This window comes from Sciurus vulgaris (assembly GCF_902686455.1).
Source record: "Sciurus vulgaris genome assembly, chromosome: 4".
Classification (NCBI taxonomy): Eukaryota; Metazoa; Chordata; class Mammalia; order Rodentia; family Sciuridae; genus Sciurus; species Sciurus vulgaris.
The window spans coordinates 27,747,740-27,765,891 of NC_136464.1; positions in this window are offsets into that span (position 1 = coordinate 27,747,740).

The following is an 18,152-nucleotide window of genomic DNA, read 5'->3' on the forward strand; positions in this document are numbered from 1 at the left end:
TGCCCAAAGTCTCCATCTCCCATAGGAGATGGTGTGCCATCCAGTAAGAGGCACTTGTGTTTGCTAATGCCTTCCCCTTGCGGGCTTGCCATTGGGAAAGGAAAAAGGAACTCCTCATTTCAAAACCTCTCCTAATTGATTTCTCTCTGATGAGGTGCTGTAATCCTTTCTGGCTGCCCTTACAGCTTCTCCAGTTTCTTCAAACAGCCTCTCCATATTCTTTTTCCTGGCCTCCCACAGATACCCTGGGCTTGAAATATCTTTCTGGATTTTAGTCTTGGCAGCCATTACCCATTGAGGGCTTTATGCCTCAAGTGTCCATCAGGAGAGCCCTGCTTCCCTCCCAGATCCCAGCACACAGGTATGTTCAGGTAGTTATGTTCAGATATGCACTCACACACACACACACATGCACACACTTTTCAGGGGGCCAGGGTTTAACACATTAGGCCTCCTCTACAGTATTCAAGTCAGGCCACACAGGCAGCAGCAGCTTTAAGGTCTGACTTAAAGAATTCTGAAAAGTGAGGTTTTTCTAGCCAAATCTATCAATGGCTTGTTGGGGGTTTAGGGAAGGTGTCAGGCCTGTTATTTGTTCTTTGCTCGGCCTTGAGACAACTGGGTAAGACAAGCTTGCCTGGGCCACCTTGACCCTATAAGCTAGGGAAGTAGCCATCAGGACCCCAACCTTTCATTGACTCCCCTGACCAGGAGACCCACAGAAACAGGTGGGCTGGAGTACAGGTCTCCTGGCCCGGACCCTCTGGAGTCGAGCTAGATCAGAACTCAGGCCTCCAGCTTATCATCTTTGTCCCCTTCATCCTACCAGTTCTGGGGGATGGGAGGAGGAGATTGGGTGCAATGCAGTGTTTCTGGGGACTGGGGGCAGGGGAGTCCATTCAAATTGACAAAAATAGAACATCAGCCTCATATCATTTTTCTCAAAACAAGATTTATTGAAGTTCTGTCGGTGAAAATCGCTGCTGTGTGGAACGCTTAACTTATAGATTAGATTACTCAGTCGTGCCTTACTACATTTTTCATTAGAAAAATATTGGCTGGGAGAGTTTGACCTCATAATCTCTGCATTTTAAACAATAACCAGAGGAAAACCAAATAGAAGGCACAAGTTAACGGGTTTTTCCCCCCCAGCATTTCCCCCGGGAGAGATCTGAGCGAGGGCTGGGAAGCGAACAGGAGTGGAATCTGCTGCGTGAGCAATTCCCCATCTCCTGGCCCATTCCCCAGAGGCTGTAGGAGGTGCTGGGGTGGCAGGAGGCGGGAGCTGCGCTGAATGTTGGGGCTTAGGCCCTGGCAGACTGTAGCCTGGGGACCCAGAGCTCTGCAGGGGCAGCCAACGGAGCTGTTGGTCAGAGTCCCCTAACCTTTCACCTTGAAGGACAGGAGGGGCAGGAGTGTCTGAAGGAGGAAAAAGCCTTTTTGTCTGCCCCAGGGAGCACCCAGCCTAGGGGAGACAAGAGCAAAAAAGATCCAGAAGAGCCTATCAAATCATCATGTTGTACGCCCTGAATGTATTCAATTTTTATTTGACAATTGAACATTTTTTTAAAAGATCCAGAAGAATTCAGAATACCAGGGAAAATGTGGGACTCCCTGTGAGGTTGCAGAAATGGAGAGAAAAGGGCACAACTACCCCTTCACCCCCACTCTGAGCTTGAGAATAATCTCTCCAGGAGGTGTTTATGGAGGAGGGAGTAACTCCAAGGCTAGGCCAGTCTGGGACCTTGTAGCTGGCCTTGGGTGTTCTGATCTCTGCCACCCGGGTCCAAAGTCTCCTAAGGGACCTGGGGCCTGCAGCTCCCAGGCAGAGGGAAAGCATGGGGTTCTAGCTGGCTCCAGAGGAGGTCAGGGGGCATCCAGGTACAAATGGATCCTGGGCCACTTTACGATTGCTGATCTGGTTCCTTGGAGAGTGGCACCCCTGCCCCAGTTCCAGTCTCAGTTTCTACTTTCTGAGGCTTTGGTGATTTCCCAGTTCTGACACAGTCATTAGTTACAAAGAGCAATTATTTTCTTTTTGTCATTAAGACATTTTTTAAATGGCTCCAGGCGACATCACAGAACAAAGAAACAAAATATCCATGAAAAGACTTAATCACAAATTACTAATTATTTCACCCCCTTCATCCCTCCCAAAATCGTGAAATCTGAGCCCCATGAAAAGGGAGAAGGTCCCGCGTCCATGAGCTTGCCATGGCTCTTAGGCACCTAATCCATCATGGGGGGGCCATTTCCTGGCCCCCTTTGAGCCCTGGGGGAGGGGGTAGCTGGGAGTCCCCATTCCTGAACTTTGAAGTCACCTTCTGCCCATACGTGCAGCCTTTCAGCCAAAGGGGTAGGGGTAGGCAACTTGAAAATGAGTGGGGGACCCCACCTGGAGCCCCTGTACCTTGGGCTGGTAATGTTCTCCTTCTCCCAGCTGGCATTCCACTCTGGGCTCTTTGAAGCCTCCTGGGCCACAGTGAAGGAGCCACCCCCTGCCGTGGGGCTCCTAGAGTCTCCAGCTGGAAAACAAACCGGAGGAGGAAGTAATCCTGGAGGGGAAGCCCCCAGGTCCCCAGACGTGAGGAAATAAAATGTGTTTGACACCAAGATGTATGGGAGGAGCAGGGAAGTCCAGGGTATGCGCCCCTCCATAGGGTCATGCCTTCTCCTAGGGCTGACTCTGATCTCCTTGGCTGACCCTCACTAAGAAACCACTGCGTGGAGGAGACAGCCATCAGGAAAGCCTTGTTTCAGTTCAAGAACAAAGCTGAGGCTGCCAGGAGTAAGTTTCTGAGGGAGGCAGGTTCCTAGGAAATGCCCACAATGCCCCACCATCATTTTTGCCCAGCATGTCCAGGTGTCCATGAACAACCTACCATGAGCCTAAGAGACCAACTCAGTAGCGGTGGACAGAGAGATCCTGGGAAGGATGGAATTGCAAGTACAGGGACTGGACCACTGAGAAGGAGGAGTGGGTGAGGGAACAGCTGTGGTGTCCCCACCTTGAGGACCCAATTAATCCTCCAGTAGGCCCTCCTCACAGCTCAACTCTGAGCCTGACTCCAGAATAACCCAATGCATTCATTCGTCCCTCTACTCAACCCATTCCTCCTCAAATTCTTACTCTGTGCCAGGCAATACATTGGTGAAACATGGAATATCTAGGTTCTATCTTCAGGGAGACCAGGTTTATTTTTTTGAGAATCTTTTCATTCAGAAGACCTGGATCAAAGAGAAAGTCAAAACTATGCACAGGGTGGTTGTTTGGACAATTGTCCTTTGTTGTTTTCTGACCCCCAGTCACACTACTTCCTTGAACATATGACTCTAATGTCTTCTGGATCCACCTTCCTGCCAGCCCTGGGCACCTGACAGAGCTGGGAAAGTTCCTGGGTTGAAGGAAGGAAGGCAAGCAAGCACAGAGTAACCAGAGCCTACTTAGCACAGGCTTGTAGCCACTGTTCCTGTACCACATGACCAGTGAAGATCTTGAGTATAAATCTCCAAAATATTGGAATGGTAGTCACCATCCCAGCAAAAGAGCTTAGAAATCAAATAATTCTCAGGCATGCACAAGTATTTCCTCTCCCTCTTGTTAGACTGTTGTCTTCTTTCCTCTCTCATAAGTCTTTTCTAACAAAGAACATGTGGTAATATGCTGGAACATAGGCTGTCTTTAATAAAGATCTCTCTTTAATACTCTTTTTAATAAAGAGTCGTCTTTTCTACTGTGGATTCTCTGTTCCACTGTCCTGTCGCCAGTGGTGCCATCTTCTCCTCAACCTGGAGGAGGTATGAGTTTTGGGTGATAGCCCTCATTTGGGTGTCACAACTGCTGGTTGTCTCCAGATATTCATTCTCCTTTTCTTCCTTCAATGATTAAAATCCCCACGTGGTAGTGGGCATGACCACACAGTTTAGGACTACATTTCCTAGTCTTTCTTGCAGCTAAATATGTCAGGTAACTAGATTCTGGTCAATGAGATGCAAACAGAACTAAAGTGCATTTTCTGAGCTCTGCCCTTAAGAGAAGGAGCTGACCCTCTACATCTCCTCTTTTTTTACTGGGTATAGAATGTACATGGCTCTAGAGCAGCCATCTTAGACCTCAAGATGGAAACCATGTGTTGAAGATGATGGATTCATAATAAGGAAGGAGCCTGACATTGGGGTAGAACTGCTATATCTGCTTCTGCTTAGATTTATGGAAGAAACAAACTTTTAACCCACTGTTATTTTGGAATTTGTTTTCTTTCTTTCCTTTTTCTTCCATGGGAAAAGAAAAAGCATACTACCAAAGGTAGGACTGTATAGTATGGTGTAAACCACCTATGGTATTTAAAATCTTCTAGTAAATACATCAAAAAAAAAAAAAAAAAAAAAAAAAGAAGAAGAAAAAAAACCAGATGAGATTAATTTTAATAATATATTTTATTTAACCCAATATTTACACAATATTATTTCAACAATATAAAAATGACTAAAGAGATAATTTGCATTTGTTCATACATCCTCAAAAAAAATTTTGTAGTTGTAGATGGGCAGAATGCCTTTATTTTATTTGTTTATTTTCTGTGGTGCTAAGGATTGAACCCAGTGCCTCACATGTGCTAGCAAGTGCTACGACTGAGTATAGCCCCAGCCTCACATCTTCAAAATTCCAAGTATCTTGTATACTCTCATCTTAATGAGACCAGCAGCATTTCAAGTGCCAAAGAGCTACATTTGGTTAGTAGTGACTGGATTGGCCAGCACAGATCTAAGAGAATTGCTAGAGGTTGAAAACTAATTAGGGACTGAGGACTAGCCCTAAGTTAAGAGTAACAGCTAGAGTAACGACTGCTTTCACTGTTGCAAGGAGGGCCTTTTGGCAGAGTTATCCCATTTCTAGTTAGATGCTTGGCACAACCAACTTGCTCTGGCTTCAGCCCATGAGGAAACCTCTCTATGCTTCAGCTTCCTATATTGGACCCTGAAGCAGGACCATCCCACAAAGCAAGTAGACCCCCAAGAAGATAGAGAAAGAGAAAGGAAAACTCTTTGATCTTCACTTTTCCTTCACTCAGAACTGAATGGGCTAGGCATGGTGGCACATGCCTGTAATTCCAGCAACAAGGGAGGCTGAGCCAGGAGGATCACAAGTTCAAGGCCAGCCTCAGCAACTTATCGAGACCCTTAGCAGCTTAGTGAGAACCTGTCTCAAAATAAAACATAAAAAGGACTGGGAATGTAGCTCAGTGGTAAAGATTCAATTCCTAGATTCAATCCCTGGTATCACCAAAAAACAAAACAAAGTAGACCAGGAAAGGCAGTACCTGTATGATCACAGAGGCCTTGTCATGTTCCTCCTGAGTCAACTAAAGGATCAGCTTATCTTGTACATTTATGGAATTAAAGAAGAAACAAAAACCACATTTCAACACAATCCTACCACCTTCCTCAGGACAATTCAACATCTCTACCACCATTACAGCCGCCTTCATTGTGACCATAATTATTGTCACCATCATCCACCAATATTATCATCACCACAAAAATTATTGTGTTATTCAGAGCTTCAATATCACCAACCTCCTCACTATAATAGTTATCAGTACTTACTCCCTTTATCACCATGGTAACACTCATTTACAACACCACAAACACTCATCACCCCATTCCTGCTATTATCATAATCGCTACTATCACTATAATTATCAATCTCACTACAATACTCATTTCACTATCATCATAACAAGAATTATTAAGCACTACTATATTTTCACCAACTTAGCATTATAAGGATACCCCTAGCTCTCTTTTTCTTTCTGAAAGTCTCAGAGAATAATCATGATTTCCATTTGGTCAAAATAACCTCTTGTGGCCCTTGTCCCCCAACATCCTCCTCAATCATTGTTGTCTTGGGATCAAGTTCCCATTGCCCTATTTGACCTTTTGGATTCTGGACTCTTGCCTGTCCTGACTAGTGCCCATTGAAATCTGCTATCTCTTTCTGCCTGCCTGTATGCTCTGGCTTTTAGACCACTGGTTTATAGCTAACTCATGGCTACTCAGCCCTGGCCATTCTGTCATCAGTCAGAGAAGTCTTCCTGGCTAGCCCGGGGGAGCTCAGCAACGTCTTACCCTCTCAAGGGGACTAACACCCTGCCAACATCTTTTCTTGGATTTTTATTCAGCCAAAACAGGTTGGGCTCATACAGTTGGTCCGTGAAGGTTGGTTTGGAACTTCCAAACCCAAAGGAAGCTGGGAAAGAGTATTTTCTGGCAAAACTCACCAATATAGAAAACCTGGTATGTAGGAAGTATAGAGAAAGGATAAAAGGTTGGAGGGAGGGGACAAGAGTTTTATCCAGTGGAGATCTTAATGGTCTGGTTCTGGTTCTGGGTTGTTCCCAGAAAGAATTGGGACCCTTTCATCTGTTGTAGAAGACCAACTAGAGAGAAAGACTCTGCACACCCCTTGTCTCTGCCATGGACAGTGAGATCTTGGGGTCTGAGCATTTGGGGAGAGGGTCCTCCTCTAGTGTTACTGATGATGTGACCACATCAGAGTCAGCGGGAGTTGTTGCCTTTCCCCACCCCTGAACTCTGGGCATGGTTGTTCCTGTCACTCTCTTACAGGCCCAGGTCTACACAGGTACCCAGGTTTTCTGCAATTAGTCAGCCCTTCTAGCCACACATAGATCCCTTCCCTGAATGGGAGGGTAAGGACCCAGATGTGTCCTGGGTCATGCATCTGGATTGGGTTCAGATCCCAAAGGATATCTCTTGATCTGATCATGGATCCCAAAAGGAACAGGTCATCAATCCCTAGATCTGAATAAAACTTTACAGAGAACTGGGGCTGAATGGGAAAAAGGGAATTGGATTCTGCTTTCATGTTTTCAGACCAAACTCTGTCCCAGTGTCTAGCATGGGCTGTGTCTAAGACAGGGCCTGCAGAGAAGGTAGGGTTCATGGCTCTATGAATGTACAAGAGAGTGACTAGACTCTGGGGACTAGTACTCATTGATCATAAGCCCCTACGTTAGTTCTGGGAAAATGGGTTGTGAAGCGACTTAGGGAAGGCCAGGTGGGAGGGAAAGAAGCAGCTTCCTTTGGCCACCACAGCCAAAGATATACTAGTTAGTGAGCATATCCTCCACCTCTCTCCAACCACCAAAGACGAGTATACAGTCCTTCCTGCTCTTTCATTCATTTCATTTGTTCCAGTTTTTACTATCACATGCTGAGCATCGAGCTGGACCTTGGAAGACACTACATGAACAAAATTTACTTCTTATTCTTAAAGAGCCTGCAGTCTGATTAAGTCACTGCTGACAAGAGAGGAAAGAAAAGACAGCCATGGCCCTTTGGCTTGTCAAGGGTCAAACAAATGCCTGAACCAGTCCCTGGGGAAGGCAGTGGGTGAGATCCCTGCAGGTAATGGATGATCCCAGCTATGCCCTGACAAGGACATTACCTGCAATTGGTTCCAGTCATATATGGAGTCAGACAACTTTGAAAATTGGGGGAGGATGGTGATAGAGGAGAGCAGGCCAGGCCCCTCCATTTCTATTCTAGGCCCAGGGCCCTGTTCTGATCCTCCTGGTGCAGAAAGCTGTGGTTTCCTAAGATCAGGAGCACAGAAAAACCTTCTATTTCCTTGCTCACTGGGCAAGGCTCTTCTTAGACTAGGGAAGGAAAGCAGTAAGGAAACTCCCAGGAAGGAAGCAGTAAGGGCCTTAAGATAGAGGGTTGAGGCCAGAGGCAGGGGATTGCCTGTTCCTGAGGTCAGATTCCAGAGCAAACAGCAAGCTGTCTGCCTTTTCTGATCAGAAAGGATGGGGGTGGGGGCTAGAGGGGAGGGCAAAAGGTTAGAATCCCTCTGGGCTAGGGGAAGGGGCCTCTAGGCCTGACGTGTAGTGTCTAAACCTTTGCTGGGAATGCAGAGGCCAGGGACAGTCACTGAGGGAGTAACAGCCCTCAGATTTTGCCACAGTAATCAGAGTCCCCTTAGCATAGTCTGAGCAGGAGGAAGGCTGGCAGAGTATTTGGTCCTCCTCCCTCATTTAAGGGGGAAACTGAGGCCCAGTTTACCCAAGGACAACCACCAGCTTGGATCTCTCTCTTGCCTGACCTTCCTGAGGTTCCCTCTAGCTAATCTGAGACAGAGCATCTTCCTCCTCAAGGACTCTCTGAGCACATTTCCCCCAGTGAACAACTTCCCACCTCAGACCCAAAAGTGTCAGCATGAGTGGCTTCAGGGACAGTTCCAGGTTTTAGGGGGCAGCAGTGGGGTTGACTGACTGAGTGAACTCCAGACTCTTCCCATCCTCCCGTGATACTCACCAAGAGTCTGATCAGGTCTCTGACTTTGCCATTTGCTCCCCGCTCAGTCACCAACGCTTTAACTTTTCTGTCCCCTTCATGGCTTCTTAGCTCCTTTTCTCTCTGCTTTTCTACAAATTTCCTTCATCCCAAACTGATCCTTTTTATTTCTGTATTCCTCATATATACCTCCTTCGAATTCCAGGGCCACAGAACTCCCCTCCCCTTCTCAGGACTAGGCAAAGCTTAGAGGTAGGCTAGGGTAGTACTAGGGACTTTGTTCCCTTCAGGAAAGTAAAGGAATCCTACATCTGCCTGAATGAATCATGTGGTGACACTAGCAGAACTGGGGGTCTGACTCCAGGTAGCGTGCAGCAGTCTGTCAAGGGCTGGCCCCAGAATGGAACCAGACAGCCTAGGCATGAGTTTTCCCTGAGTTCAACTCTAAGAAATGCTGTCAGGTCCCACCCAAGTCCTTGCCAATTCATAGAAAACTTTTCAGGGTGTCAGCCAGACCTGGAAAATGAGGCAGGAGAGCACATTGCAGGGGAGGAAGTGTCTGACCTCTGACTGTCCCTCCAGCCAGCAAGGCCTATGCTATTACTCCCTCCATCCTGTCCTACCTCAGTGCAGAGATGGAGCTCCCTCCTTCTCTTCAAATGTCCTATCTCCAGACCATCCTGTCCATGGTCTGTCTGGGAATAGAGGCTTAGGAAACAGGAAAGAAAAGTGTTTGGAGAATGACAATAACATTGACTCATAGGTACACACATCCAGCAGATGCAAATGGCCTGGATCAGGCCTACGCTTATATGGGCATATGCAGTCACACATGAACACAAGAACCCCAGTCTTATCCAGTCAGTCAATAAATATGTATAGAGCAACTACTCTGTCCCAGGCCCTGGGCTAGGAACTGGTGTTACAACCATGAGCAAGATGAACTGAGACAAGTGGTCCTGGCCTCGGTGGTGCTTGCAGCCTAGCAGGGGAGAAGGATACCCAACAAATATTGACACAAAATGGTGAAAGACATTAAAATCTCAGTAAGTGTCATGGTGGAGAAAACTCCATTGGACAGCAGAAAAAAAAAGGGCTAGAGATGTAACTCAGTGGGAGAGTGCTTGCCTAGCATGAGTGAGATCCTGGGTTCAATTCTCAGCACTGGGGGAGAGAGAGAGAGAGAGAGAGAGAGAGAGAGAGAGAGAGAGAGTGTAAATGGTCCAGACAGGACCTTTGTGGCAGATGGGGTGTGTTTTTCCAATTCTCACAAGGGCGCCTCATGACTGTCCCTGGCTGGGACCAGTTTTCTATCTCCTATCTCCTATACCCAATCCAATCTCAAGCCATCTCCAGCCTAGGATCCATCTCACCATCACAGTAGAGTGATACACAGTACCCTATCACAAACTTGCACAATCACACACAAGTTTACACACGTTCTGATACCCTGTTGCAGACATGACTTTCACACAATTACAGGAAGAGTCTCATACACATATTGTTACATGTGCACCCAGAGCCTCAGGACAGTCACACATAATCCTTCCCATCCCGTCACATAGTTTCTCACACACCCTGTCACCCACATACCCACTGCTTCATTGCAGTCACATGGTCCCTCACACGGGTCCACATGCACACACCCACATAGGCACATGGAGTCTCATATGCACAAGACGGCCACGCTCCTGTTAGGCTTCTGGAGACAGGCGTGTGCAGCCCCTGATCACAGCTAAATGTCAGCGAGTCCCTCTCCTCCCAGTTAGAGATGAATTGTTGCTCAGGAGATATTTCATCCTTAATGCCTCCCGCTTGAACTGGAGCATGCGTCTCCAGGAGGTTACGTTTCTCCCAATCCGTCTGCTGCCCCCCGGCTGGCTCAGGGAGCTGCCCTCCTGCCTCTCAGCTTTCATGGTGGGAGAGGAGGGCTCCCTCTCCCCTTACAGCCTCTCCTCATCCCTTCCCTCCCCACCAGCTCAGATCCTGGCAAAAGAACAAAGCCCAGGCAGCCGCCAGCACCCCCTCCCCAGCTCCCAGCTCAGGAGGTGTCCCCAGAGCCCAGGGGCCATAGCCTGGCCACACCCCAACCCCCACTCCAGCTGCTAACTCCACTCAGGGCCAACTGAGACCCTGTGGGCCACAGAAGAGTTGAGGGTACAGAGGGAGGATCTGACAAAGACAGCCCCTCTTAGGGATCTGTCTATACCCAAACCCCTCCCTGTTATAAACTTAGATGAAAAAAAAATGCCTAGCATGAGCATGGCCCTGGGTTCAATCCCCAGCACCACAAAAGGAAAAGAAAAAAGAAAAAAAAAGTCTGAGTGGTGATGTTTTGAGGGTGAATTAGTACAACCTTTCAGGAGGGAACTTGGATAAGATGCATCCACAGCTTTCACAAGGTGTGTCCCCTTTGCCCCAGCAATGCTGTGCTGAGGAATTTATTATAAAGATATAAACCAGGATAGTCCAGACAATTTAGCTTCAAGGGGCTCATCCCATACTTGTTTAGAAGAGTGAAAAATTGGAAACAACCTAAACATCCCTCAGTAGGGATTGGCAATGATACAGTCATCAACAGAATACCATGTAGCCATTAAAATGATGGTGTAGAAGAATGTTTAGCATCGTCAAAAGGCATTCACCACATACATTGACTAAAACAAGCAGGTTGCAAAGCAGTATGTATACGAGATACAATGCGGTGTTCTGGATTGGATCCTGGAAGAAGAAAAGGATATTAGTGGAAAAACTAGTGAAAGCCAAATAAAGCCTGGAGTTCAGTCAATAATAATGTGTCAATGCTGGTTTCTTATCTCTGACAAATTTACTATGGTAAGTAAGATGTTAACAGTGGGGGAAACTGGGTAAGGGAGTATGAAGAAACTCCTTGTACAATCTTTGCAAGTTTTTTGTAATCTAAAATTATTCCAAAATTAAAATTTATTTTAAAAAAAACATTATATATAGTGATATCCCCACATCAATTTTTTAGAAAGTACATATAGCCCTTCTGCCATAAGAGGACACAGCTAGAGATAGCTTCTATGAGGAAGTAGTCCCCTTTTGAGTACCGAATCTGTCTGTAGCTTGATCTTTGACTTCTAGTCCTAAGGACTCTGAAAGATAAACTTCTGTTGTTCATAGCTAAACAAATAATTAAGAATATATATGCCATGATCTTGGAAAGTATTCATAAATATGTTATCACTGGTAATTTCTGAGGGGTGAAATTTTGGATTATTTTACTTTTTTATTTTGATTATTTGAACATTCTATTTCTTTTATTTATTTCTTTCTTCTTCTTTTTTTAAAAAAATTTTTAGTAGAGAAACGCTCTTGCAATTTAAAAAAAAAAATTCAAACCTGAGTTTTGTCACTAGGAATGCTGAGAGCTGTTTAATTGTCGGCCTCCTCAATCCCCAGGATAGGGTTGCTGAAGATCAGAAGGCTTTGAGTCCAGCCATTCTAGACAGGATGCTGGATACTTCTGTCCAGTTACAAACTGGCATGACCACTCATCATCCCTGGAAACTCTAGAATTTCAGGGTCTGAAAGTCTCTTTTTGAGTCCAATCTCCTACCCTCTCACCTCACTCATTCTCCCAGCCCTACTCATGTGGGCTCCAGGTCCTTAAACCCCCTGCCTTTCCTTGCCCTTCACTCCCATTCTGACTTGACTTCCCTCCTTCCTACCTTGTCCCATATCAGACACATCAGCACCATGCTTTGGGCTGTGCTGTCCACCAATCTCCAGCCCTGAAAAACCCCACTGTTCTCTTTTCTGGCTCCTATTCCTGGGCATGCCAGAGCAGGTGGAAAAAAACAGTCTGCTCATAATGACTCCACATTCCCTCATTGGTATTTGGTGGGAGAAACCTTTCTCTTCATCCTAAATTACAATTCCAACCCATTACAGACTTTCTGTGCAAGCCTTCAAGACCTTGCTCTTCTCCCTCTAACTTGACCAGAATGTGGAGACCATTCCTCAAGTAAAGTTGCTCTCTCTACCTGTCCACAAGCCCACCAACCCACCTTGGAATTTCCCTGGATCATTACCAGCCTTTTCCTTCCCTCCTGTCTCTGAGGAGAAAAAGGTCCTTCTTACCAAGAACCAAATCTCTCCTGTGTCTTCCCAGAACTTTCTCCATCAGCATCTTCTCCTATATCTTGTCCCACTCAGCTCTTGCTCCCTCCTTTCAACTGGATAGACGTTTTGAATACGTGGTTACCCTAACCTCGTCAGGTTCTTTACCACTCACTCTGAGGATGTGATACCAATTCCCTCCTTAAAACACTTCCATGATCTTCAAGCCACTCAACATCCTCATTTTACTCCTAACTTCCCAAATACTCCTTTTTGGTCTCCTCCAACTTCTTTCCTTCCTCCAATTTCCTACATCTAGGGATCTCCCAGGATTCAGTTTCCTTGTCTTCCTTTGCCCTCTCCATGGCAAGTTTGCCATTTCCCTGGTTTCAACTAGCCATCTGCTTGGATGAATCCTTAACTGGCAGCTCTGAGTTCTGGTCTGAAATGTCCACTTTTCTGCTAAGCATCTCAGAGTGGATGGGAGCACTTTGGACTCATTGTAACCCTAACCATTAACTCCATCTCTGACTCCAACAAACCCTGCATTTAGACTCCCATTCTTTCAATCAAACTTGATGCTTTGGAGTCAGTGGACTCCACCTTTCTCCTTCATTATCTCCTGAACCCATCTACCACCAGGTCTGGTCAAATCTACATCAGCCCTGTCTCTTGCTCCGACCCCTTCATGTTCTATCCTCTCTGCTCCTCTGGTTCTGGTCTTCCTTTCCTGAGCCATGGCACTTCTTCATCCACGACCATCCTGTCTCTCTTCTAATCCTACCACAGCAACAGCTGTAGGTCCTAAAGCTGGGGTGATCATATACTTTATTATTCAAACCAGGAGGCTTTTGAGAGTAAAAGGAGGTTCTTTAAAATAATAACAACAATTTAAGATTAAAAAAAAATGTTGCAGTGGGGCAAGAGGGCATATGGTTACCCTTCCTGAAGCACATGTCCATCACATCTGTCTCCTGCTCAAAGACCTTCTGTAATTCCCATTGAATTACGTTCAGTTTGGGCTTGGGGTATAGCTCAGTTGTGCTGCCATTCAAGTCCTACATTTCCAGCCCCACTTCCACTACCCCTTCCATGCATCCCACTCGCCTCATAAGCAGAACTACACCTTGGTCCTTGACAGTGACTCATGCTACCCCCAACCCATGTTCCTCTTTCAGGAAGTCCTTGTCTCCAAATGTGTTCCCCAAACCCTATCCTTATTTCAAGCCTCAACCACAAACTATCCTCCATAAAGCCTCCCCTTATCCTTTTCTTGCTCCTTCCATTCCTTAGCATATTATGTCTATGTTTGGCTTTCTCAAAGATGCTGATCAGTGAGTGCACACAGCTCCACTCCTGGCCAGCTCTTTGGCTGGGCAGCTGCTTACAATGTGGCCTGGCATTAAAAGATGAGCTGGGCCAGTCCGATTTCCTCTCCTGGGAATTTGAACTGTGAAATACTGAGAGACTGGAGCAGTTAACAGAGGTGATGTAGAGCGAGACTCAGAGAGGCCGCCTGGTCAAATGCAAGTCACGGTTATGAGAAATTATGAGGAAACCCAGAAAGCTCTCGCTGCTGCATAGGGGTCAGAAACAGTTATGAGCTGGGGCTCTGGAGGCTGACCTGAGTGAGAATTCTGATGCCACCACTTCCTGGCTTGAACCTAGGGCAAGTGATCTAACCTCCTTGAGCCTCAGTTTTCATATATGTAAAATGGGAATAACAATATTAGCCAACCACACAGTGTTCTTAAGAGAATTAATTGAGATGAACATGGACACCAGTGGATCTGACTCAGAACTTGTTAGTGATTATTCCTCCTCCTTTAACAATAATGATAATTATTAATTTTACTAGTAATAATGAGGAGAGAGACACACAGAATAAAGAGAGGCCCTGTGGGTTGCCCTTGGACACTGCCATGAAAGAGAAGTTGGTCCCCAGAGCTACTTTTGTCCCTGTATGTTTTCCGGGCTCAGTTCCAATGACAAGCAAGTACTTCTATACAAACTGCCCTCCTTTTTCTTGTGATTACTTAGGAGATCCTGTTTCTTGCAAAGGGAAGGACCCCACTTACACAGACTGTGGTCATCCTCTTCTATCTGAACTTCAGTTCTTTACAGTCCAGGACAATGGTCTGTCTGCCTCACTTTCCTGCTTGACTTTAAACACAGCTAATGTTCAATGCTTGATGAATGAATAATGAACAAATAAATGGAGTCCAAACCTTTTCTTCTTCTTTTTTTTTTTTTTTCTTTTGAGATGCTAGGGAAGCAACCAGGCCCTCGAATGTACTAAGCAAGCACTCTACTACTGAGCTACACCCCAAGCCCAGTCCAAACCCTTTCTAGGGAACCTTTAGAAAGACTGTTTTTAAAAGGTTCAGAAGTTCATAGGTATGTAGTTAAGGGAGAGTTGGTCTGTGGTTTCAGAAACTTGTCCCTCAACACAGGAAAAAGGAAGGCCGGGACTAGGATTGCCCTGGAGAACTGACACAGCAGAGTCCCGCCCCTTCTGTGTTATGACCTTGCTCTGCCTTATCTCATTCCCTTCAGCCTCAAGATAAGGGGCAGTGGGTGACAGGAGCAACTGAGGGAAAAGACCTATTGGACCAAGTTGCCAACCTACAGAAATGGCCAGGCCTGTCCCCTTCCTTGTCCAGCCGCATTCCCTCCCTCCTCCTCCTCTTCCTGTAACCCAGACTCCAGTCACATCTGGGTCTTTTCAGATCCTTACTACCACCTGTTCTTTGTTACTATGTCTCTGTGCATTTTGTCCCTTCCCCTCAGATGCCCTTTTCTGCCTTTGTCTCTGTGAAACTCCTCCTATTTTTATTAATTAATTTGTTTGTTTATTTATTTTTGCAGTGCTGAGGATTGAGCCCAGGGATACTCTACCAATGAACTACATCCCCAGTTCTTAAATTCTTATTTTGAGACAGGGTCTTGAGATGGCCAGGCTGGTCTCAAACTAGTGATCTTCCTGCCTCAGCTTCCCAAGTCACTGGGATTATAGATGTGCACCACTATTTTGAAAACCCAGCTCTGAGCCAGCTTGCTGCTGGAATCTTCCCTGGATCTCTCAGGCAGGATTAAATGCTCTTGTGCTTCCCAAGTCCATCTGCAGATTTTTGAGTCCTATTTCAGTGCTCCAATTACCTATATATTTGTCTGCTTTCTCTTGGAGCGGATCATAAGGATAAGAATTATGTCTTATTTGTGCTTATTAAAGAACTTGGCTCCTAGTAGGCTTTCACTAAATGTTTGTTGATTGACTGTATGAATGTAAGAATAGATTAATTTGCATTTTCTCTCAGTTCTGGGACCCTTTAGGCTTGTTTTTTTCTTCTTCTTCTTCTTCTTTCACTGTCTTGGGCATTTTTTGAAGCCATCCACAATCTTGTGACTATTTCTTCAAATGGCACCACTGCCTACTCCCACTCCCATAATAATGTCTGGTATCCACTGCAGAGTTACAGATCTGGAAGAGATTGAAACTAGAGGTTTGGGGGTTAGGTACTGAACAGGGGTCACAGGAGAATGAGAACAGTTGGTGAGTTGGGGACACGACTGTCGTCACTGGCCATTTGGGGGCTCATGGTTAGGTCCAGGTTCTCCCTCCCAGACAGGCTTCTGACCAGGCTCCAGGCAGGGTTGCCACATGCCTGCCCTCCTACCTCCCCAGGCCCATGGCTGAGCGGCTGGCAGAGGCAGCGCTGGGCCAGCCCGAGCAGACAGCCTTGTGCGATTGCTGGCTCCAGGCCTCCCAGCCCAGCTTGTAGCTCCCCCCAGAGTGGCGGGATTGATTGGCTGCAGCCGGAATGGGCACCAGTCTCCCTGGCTTGGACAGAAACGGGGCCATCTGTTACACCTCTAGTTAAAAGTACATAAAGTTGAGCATTTGTGCGCCGACAATACCACCCCTGACACCCTCCACGCAGCACAGCGCTCCGGCTCCTTGGCAGGCTTGCGCTCCGCGACAGGCCGCGCAGCAACGCCTACACGCTGGCTCAGTTGGCACCACCACAGGCACAGCAGCTCCACCCTCCAGCGGCCTGGCCCAGCTGGGCCCAGCCTAGACTTTCAGATCCCAACTCTCAGAAGGTGGTGGAGAGGATGGAGGTGTGGATGCTGGGTGACTCCTGCCCTGGTTCAGGGTGCCTGGGATGCGAATTATTTCAGATGTTAGACTTTGATCTGGGGGGACTCAAGATAGTCAGCTAGTCATGATCAACCTTGGGAGGACAGACCTCATGTGAACCTGTGCTGCTCTTGGCTCTGGGCTTGGATTTCCAGGCCAAACCAATTAGAAGAGTCCATCTTGTTCCCCAATAAGCTCATATACCTTCTTTGACTTTGGTGTCACCAAAGTGGCCTCTTATACAAAGGAAGGAACAGCTTTGGACAAGACTGGGTCCTGGACTTTGTCCTTGGGATCTTAGTTCTAGACACTGGTTTCTGAACTTCATTTTCTGGTCTCTAGCTGTAGCCTGGAAACTCAAAGCATTCCACAAATGTCATTTCCCATTTATCATCCTCTGGTGCTCAAGCCAGCCCAGCTTGCCCGTCCCCCAAAAATACTGTGGACATTCCTACTTCTGTCCCTTTACACTGCTGCCCCCTTACTCCAAACTGGCACTCTCTATTTCTTCACTCCAACCACTCGATCCTTCCCATCCTTCAAAGACCAGATCTAGATTCAGCTCTGCCTGGCAGACATCATGGCTCCAGGAACCTTTCCCACTCTGATCTCCCAGGGGCCCTTTCCTCATCTGAATGACTTCTCATGAGGATTGTCCAGTTTGAGAACTGAGGTCCTTCTGCACAGGCCAACTGTGGGCTGGCCCTGTCTCACACAAAAGCTAGTGTAGGGCTGGCACATACTGTTGGGGGAGACTGTAGAAGTGTCCACCTGAACTTAGCTTGGCTGTAGGGAAGAGGACAATTACTGCAGAGGTAGTACTGGCGCCCCCAGTGGCCACCCTAGTGACTTTGTTGGTCACAGCCTGGAGAGCAGATGGCCAGACAGCTTTTAGACACTGGTTTACTCATGGGTTTGCTCAGTACATATTCATTATATACTGGCTATGTGCCCAGGCCTGTGCTTGGCATGTAATAGGACAGGGAATTTAAAAAATGAGATCAGATACAGGCCCTTCCCTCAAGGAGCTTACCCATTAGGATGGGTCATGAAACAAACCCACATATGATAACTACAATGCAATGAAACAACCAACCAGAAGAACTGAGATGCTCTTAGTGTTAGACGACAATAGACTCTCAGAGCCAGAAAGGCCCAAAAGTTCAGAGACTCTGATATACCACCCTCAGCCAAAACACATTCATATATACTGCATGCGATAACATGGGTAGAGCTCTTACTTGACACAAAGTGATGGCAGAATGGTCAAGATGATGATGATGGTGATGATGATAAGCCCGAGATTATGATTCTTTTCAGCAGGTTCTAAACAGCTTAAGCACTCTACGTGTTAGGGGAAGTTCACTCCCACAAAAGGTAGCTCTTTCCATTTTTACACTTCTACCCTTCAGATAGCCATTCACAAGGAAGAACTAAACTCAGCCTTCCTGTTCCCTCTCAGAAACTCACTGATCATGATTCCCATCTCCTGGGACCACACAACAGAGCCAGGATGAGGGTGAAGCATAAAACTGAAGGTTCTACTCAACATTGAGAGCAAATGCCTCCTTAAGTTTTGGGTTCTAGGCACCTTGCTAGTAGGGCACTG